This window comes from Aegilops tauschii, chromosome 4, assembly GCF_002575655.3.
Source record: "Aegilops tauschii subsp. strangulata cultivar AL8/78 chromosome 4, Aet v6.0, whole genome shotgun sequence".
In the NCBI taxonomy this organism is placed as follows: domain Eukaryota; kingdom Viridiplantae; phylum Streptophyta; class Magnoliopsida; order Poales; family Poaceae; genus Aegilops; species Aegilops tauschii.
The window spans coordinates 484,444,394-484,450,970 of NC_053038.3; positions in this window are offsets into that span (position 1 = coordinate 484,444,394).

Consider the following 6,577-nt stretch of genomic DNA (forward strand, 5'->3'; position numbering starts at 1 on the left):
TATCTTCAAGCGAAGACAATGAGAGCAAATCTTATCCATAGCTGGATGAGTCAACTTTACTTGTAGCCCAAGTCAAGCTGCCGCGTGTGTTTGAAATCTGACCGTTGGACACGTGCCAGTTCCTTAGTGACCCAGGGTCATTTTGGACAAATCAGGTCGGGTTGCTTCCTGGCTATAAATAGCCCACCCCCTACACCATAAATCGGTGGCTGCTCAGAGTTAGTGCACGGCTTTTGTCGTTTGAGAGCAACCCACCTCCAAAGCATTTGAGAGAGAGATCCTTGAGAGGACAAAGCCCAAAACACCCAGAGCCAAAGAGTGTTAGGCATCACTGAAGTCTTTCTGTCCGCGTGATTTGAAGACTTGTTACACTTGAGGACTGTGAATCCTCTAGCTGGTTAGGCGTCGCGTTCTGAGCATCCAAGAGTCATTGTGGATTGCCGGTGAACGAAGTCTGTGAAGGTTTGGAAGTCTACCTTGAAGACTTACTAGAGTGATTGGGCGAGGACTAAGTGTCCTTAGCTCAAGGGGAATAAGGTGAAGATGCGGTCTTCTGAGTTGAATCTCAGCCTCCCTGACTAGACGTACAGTTGTCACAGCAACTGGAACTGGTCCAACAAATCCCTGTCCTCACCAAGCAACTGGTTCTATCTCTTACCTCTCTTTACTTACAGTTTGTCTTCGTGAAGTCACTGCCTGCTTGCTTGATCTAATTGACTTCACTGTGTGACGACTATTGTTGTTTGGCTTCATACTATCTTCCATCCTGATCCATACTACCTATCTGCTAATAGTCTTCGTGCTTTCACTTCATTGCTTACTTGACTATGGCTTGTCTAGTGTAGTCTACCTTCCACTGCATATCAATAGGCTCATATCTACTGTTTGTCTTCAAAGCCCCCGTGTTTTGAGGACTTTCATAAAAATCGCCTATTAAACCCCCCCCCCCCTCTAGTCGATAACTAGCACTTTCAGGTTTCACTGAGAGTTGAACTCGGTCACACCGATTTACAAGTTTCGGTCAGATCGAAAATTACAAGTGCAATGGCCTAAGCCAAATCGGTGAGACCGATTTCCACAACTCAGTCGGTCCGAGATGAGTTCGGTGGAAACCTAACCCTAAATTTTCGAATCAAAACTAATCTAAAGGAAGTTTTTGCTGGATAAGATGATCTCATACGTGGTAAGAATCATGGCATTTGCTTTGTGCTAAGAATCGGAGGTAAGAATTGCACAAAGATTTGAACTCATACCCTAACTCGGTGATGAGCTCGCTACGGCGGCAACGGCGGTGTAGATTATGTTGACGGCGATGGAGACAAGTGGCGGGAGGTTGCTGGCGACGAGAGGACGATCTGGAGACCCGAGTCAACAGAGCAGGACACGCGCGGGCGAAGTGGTTTTGGAGAATTTTCCAAATTTTGACCCGTCGATATATATATCCTGACCCTGTCGGTGTGACCGAGTGGAACAACTCGGTGGCACCGACATGCAGAATCGCAAGCGGTTACTGCAACTCAGTGCGACCGAATGGTTCTAATCGGTTGCATCGAGATTGTAAACCTAGATCAACTCGATGAACTCGGTTTGACCGAAAAGGATGAATCGGTCAGACCGAAATGCACAGAGAGGTTTTGGAAGTTTAAGTCTATGACGAATCGGTGACTCTGAGTGCTCCTCACCCAGAGGGTTCGAATCTGACTTGATCAAACTTTGTGATGTAGCATGAATAGGGTTTGAGACGAGAAAAGCATAGATAGCTAGAGGAAGTTCTTAGGCATTCTTGTCCGTCCATTTGGTAAAACAAAAGGAGCCAAACAATCAAAGCAACAAATGGATGTCCTCGAATGAGAAAAATATGCGATCATCATGCTCACACAATAAAATGGCAAATGAAATATGTGACAAAGCATGCACAAACACTCTAGCATCTATGAAGCAATTGGCGATGACTAGGTCATCTATATATGAGTATATTGACTTAGGAGTCAAATGAGAACATTTGATCATAAGTCATACTCATCGTTTAAGCACAAGTGGGGTTACCACTTTTACATAAAGCATTGTTGTGTTCACACCATTAGAGTTGCTTTAGCTCAATTCTTAGAGTAAAGCTCCCCCTAGATGTGATATCCCCCTTAAGAGGGATGAACTAACCTTGGGTTTTGTCGATGATGACTTCATGTAGATGTTGAAGATATGGATGCTCAATGTTGATGTAGATCATTTGGAGCAATCCATTGGTGTGAGTTGCACTTTCAATACCTACATGGGTTAGTCCCACAAGGAACAAACAAGGATATCCATAGACATAGAGTGAAGTTCACACAAGATGATGTCCATGAAAGCATTAGGTTACATTGTCCCTTGTCTTACCAACAAGAGGGTTTGTGACTCCTTGAACTAGTGCAAGATGTGGAAGTTGTTTGCACTTGTTCTTGCCAAAATGATATGAATGAAGTATGTTGGCGGAGTCACCCTCAAGAACTCTCTAGTTCTTCTTCTTCAGAATCCACATCAACTTGATGGGAATCCTTGGAGTTGTAGTCGTACTTGATGTAGTCTTGGGAACCCACTTGACTAAGGCCTTGGGAGCTTCTTCAAATGCATCAATCTCCTCTTGAAGCTTGTCCTTGCCTTTTTGCTTGTGGTCTTGTGCTGGAAGATCATCTTGAGCTTGTGTCCTCTCGAAGGAAGTAGGATCATACTTCTCTTGTTGAGGAACAAACTTTGTCTTGGGGTATTGATCTTCTTCCCACTCAACTCCATTGGCAGTGAACTTTCGTTCAAAACCAACACCTTGATTCTTCCGGTGCCTTCCTTGATTGCGTACAATTTCCTTAATTGCTTACTTCCGGCAAGGCTCTTGTAAACACCTTTCTCTATAATTCCCTTCAATAAGCTATTTTCTTGCTCAAGTGTAACTTGGCTAAGAGAATCATTAGTGGAATCAAGAGAATTACTAGAAGCAACAACATTGGATTTAACATGATTATTGTTACTACTAGAAGAAGAATCTTTCTTGTTCTTGTTGCTAGATTTTATTTGTGGCATGTAAGTAGACAAGAGTAAATGCTTGGTCTCATGGAATTGTCACGGCAGATGTCCTAGTGTGAGGACTTAGTCGTGAGGCCAGCGCATCTATGTGGTAGCTTGAGAGGGGTTGATCGGAATCGAGAGACGCAACTCAAGACAAGGGTTTAGACAGCTTCGGGCCCCGGGAAACATCGTCCGGTAATAACCCTACATGATGTGTGTGGATAGGTCTCATTATGCTCATCAGGGTGTCGTCGGTAAGCCGGCTCTCCTAGTTGTGTCTAGCCTAGAGATTATTCAACCTGTCCCTCTTGGGGTGCCCTGCCCCTCCTTATATAAGTTGAAGGGGCGGGTTACATGTAGAGTCCAATTCGGACTTAAGACTTAACTATTCTGACTTCCCTTCACGGGCTTCTCTCCATGGGCTTCTTAACGTCTTGTGCTTCTTAACTGCTGACTTACAATCTGGCTTACCATCTGGCTTAACTGTCTGGCTTAACTGTCTGCCAACTTACCATGCTTAACTGTCTCCGCCTGCTTACCCTGCTTAGTTGTCCGTCGGCTTACCCTGCTTAACTGTCCGCCGGCTTACCCTACTTAACTGTCCGCCGGCTTACAATCTGCCGGGTCACCAATGAAACACCAAGTCTCAGTCGGGTCATATCTCCGACCGGGTCACACCGCGGGGTATATCCCCGACATTAGCCCCCAGTTTAATTTGGATTCATCCATGTTAAACTGATCCTGTAAACAAAACACAAGAACAATTTTAACAGGTTAAGCTCCGGGTTAAGTATTCTTGTAAGCTGGCACCTGAACATCCTTAAGTCCTTGGTATTTCCTTCTTCTAGAAAATCCGGGTCAATAAGCCAACTTCATAATCAATTTGCTGACGTTGGTTTCTCCCGGAGAAAAGTTGTGAAGAATAATTCATTTGACTCAGCTCCCAATGCTTAAAAATATTGGTCTTGAAATACTCATCTGACCTTCAACCGGCCTAAAGATGAAAAAACTTGTCGGGTTATAAATAGATGATGCCGAGTCATAATTGTTGCTGACGCCGGATCAAAACTGTGAATTTTGAAGATTTCACTCCCTCATATCCATATTAATTACCTGGAGCCCCCAAGTCTTGAGCAGAGCAAAGTGATGGCTTAAGACTTGCTTCAATATGAATACTACCACTTTGAATAAATCCATGGTGTTCATCTCAATCACTAGTAAAAACTGAATATTCCATATATGTAGCCCCCAAGTGCCGGGTTGTCATGCTTGCAGCAACCTGGGACTTGTAATTGCCTTATACTCATGAAAACTTCAACCAGTGTAGCCCCCAAGGGTCGGGTCATTATGCAATAATGAGCAGGGACTTTTGTAGATATGATCATGTAAACTTGAACAGCAACGTGTAGCCCCCAAGGGCCGGCTTAGCAAGATAATACTGAGCTGGAACCTGAATTTATGACAGGAGCAATTGGTAGCCCCCAAGGGCCGGCTCATTATGATGTGATGAGTCGAGTCTTCAACAAGGCAAGTAAAAAAATGACTTTGCATTAGCCCCCAAGTGCCATGGTGCATGCTGGCGGTGACATGGGACTTGCATATTTGATGTAATCTCAACTTGAATAATGTAGCCCCCAAGTGTCGGGTCGTAAGCCTGCAGCGACTCTGGACTATTCCTTCCATTGTAGAATAAATCATATCCATTGATAAGATAACAGCCATTGCGCGAAAGCGACTTTGAAAACCTCAATCATAATACTGGTTATTGATAACCATAATAAAAATCCAGCCATGTTGGCTATTAAAGATTTGAATAATATAACCTGGTTTGAAAACCGTTTCCTGCAATATAAGCCAGTATATCTATGCATGCATGATGTAATGTTGATGCAATGTATGATGCAATGTATGATGATGTATGTGTAGGAGGATAGAACACTTCAAGGAAACTAGCCGGAGCCACTGGATTATTCGTGCGTTCCGTGAGCCTGACTCACAGTACCCAATCGACATTTGAACCCAGATAAAGTCTGGTCTGCTTCACAGACTTATCAGGAGTACGCGGGGCCAGTGTAACAGCATACATCACGGGCCGATTTATCCAAGTTTCAAGCAAGGCGGCTTATGAAGCCTGGATTCATCCTGACTATCTGTAAACCGTGCTCTCGCATGACAAGCCGCCATTTGAACCATAATCGAGCTCAGATCTTGGTCGAATAGGCCGTAAAGACTGATCGTTAAGAGTTCGACGGGTCAATCAGGATGACCTGATGGAGTTGAAGCAGCTGGTGTACAGGTAGGATGACCCGGTCAGAGTTTGTTCTCTTTGGTCGAATACGCCTATGTTTGAACAAACCTGGTCAAGAGGGTAGTAACGCTATGTTCTCTTTGGTCGAATACGTCTATGTTTGAACAGGAAGCCCCCAAGTGACATGCTTTCAAGTGTGGCATTGAGCCGATCAAGAGGGTACCGACAGCTATGCTCGATGAGCAGGAAGCCCCCAAGTGACCATATAAGTTTTGGCATTGCGCCGATCAAGAGGGTGCTGACAGCTATGCTCGATGAGCGGGAAGCCCCCAAGTGACCATATAAGTTTTGGCATTGCGTCGATCAAGAGGGTACCAACAACTATGCTCGATGAGCAGGAAGCCCCCAAGTGACCATAATAAGATAAGCCGTAAGGCAGGATACCCATGTTTGAACCACGCATCATGGCAGCAAGTTCTCTTTGGCAACCTTTAATTTTCCTGAGAACTCGAACTTGTGAGAGATTAATTCTTTTTGAGCCGGAACTTTAAACTAGATTTGAAAGCTTCAAAACATTGTGGGAGACAGATTGTCCTTGAACTGGATTTTGAACCAGAGTCCTCATTTTGAGCCGGAAATCTTCTGACGGCCTTTAAATTTTCACCAATATGGCAGTAGCCTCCGGGATCGGGTTATCTTCCCTCCAATGATCTGGAGTTCTTGAGCCTGCTAAAACTGGCAAGATTTGTTGAGTCATGTCATTGTAGCCCCCGAGTCTTAAGACTACTCGAAGATTTGGCTTGAGACTCTCCATGCTTGACCATGATATGACCAGTGGATTGCTGGAATATGTTGAATCTTAGCGGGTTATAATTGACCTTGTCCATTGACCCATCCGGTGTAAGCAAGGGCCACAGCTTGATGGCCTCTTTTGTAATGATGAATTGTTCTGCATAGAAAATTGCACAAACGAGAGTAATAGTTCTCGAAGAAAATAACAATGTATCAAGAAAAATTGATTGGATGGATTTCACCAGATATGTTTGACCGAAAATTATCAGCTATAGGGTTGCAGCAATGATAACGGAGATGGCGGCTTAAAGCACAGTGCCGGGCGCGGCTTAGAAGAAATCCTCCGGGTCATGTTGACCCTTTTTTTAAGCACTTCGACCACTTTGACTTTTCTTCCAACCGGCTTCGCTTATCCCTTTCTTCAGACAGCAATAGTCGGGCAGCTCAGCAGCTCGAGGAGAACCGCAACAGTGGCGAGTTAAGGGAGCGGAGGTGAGG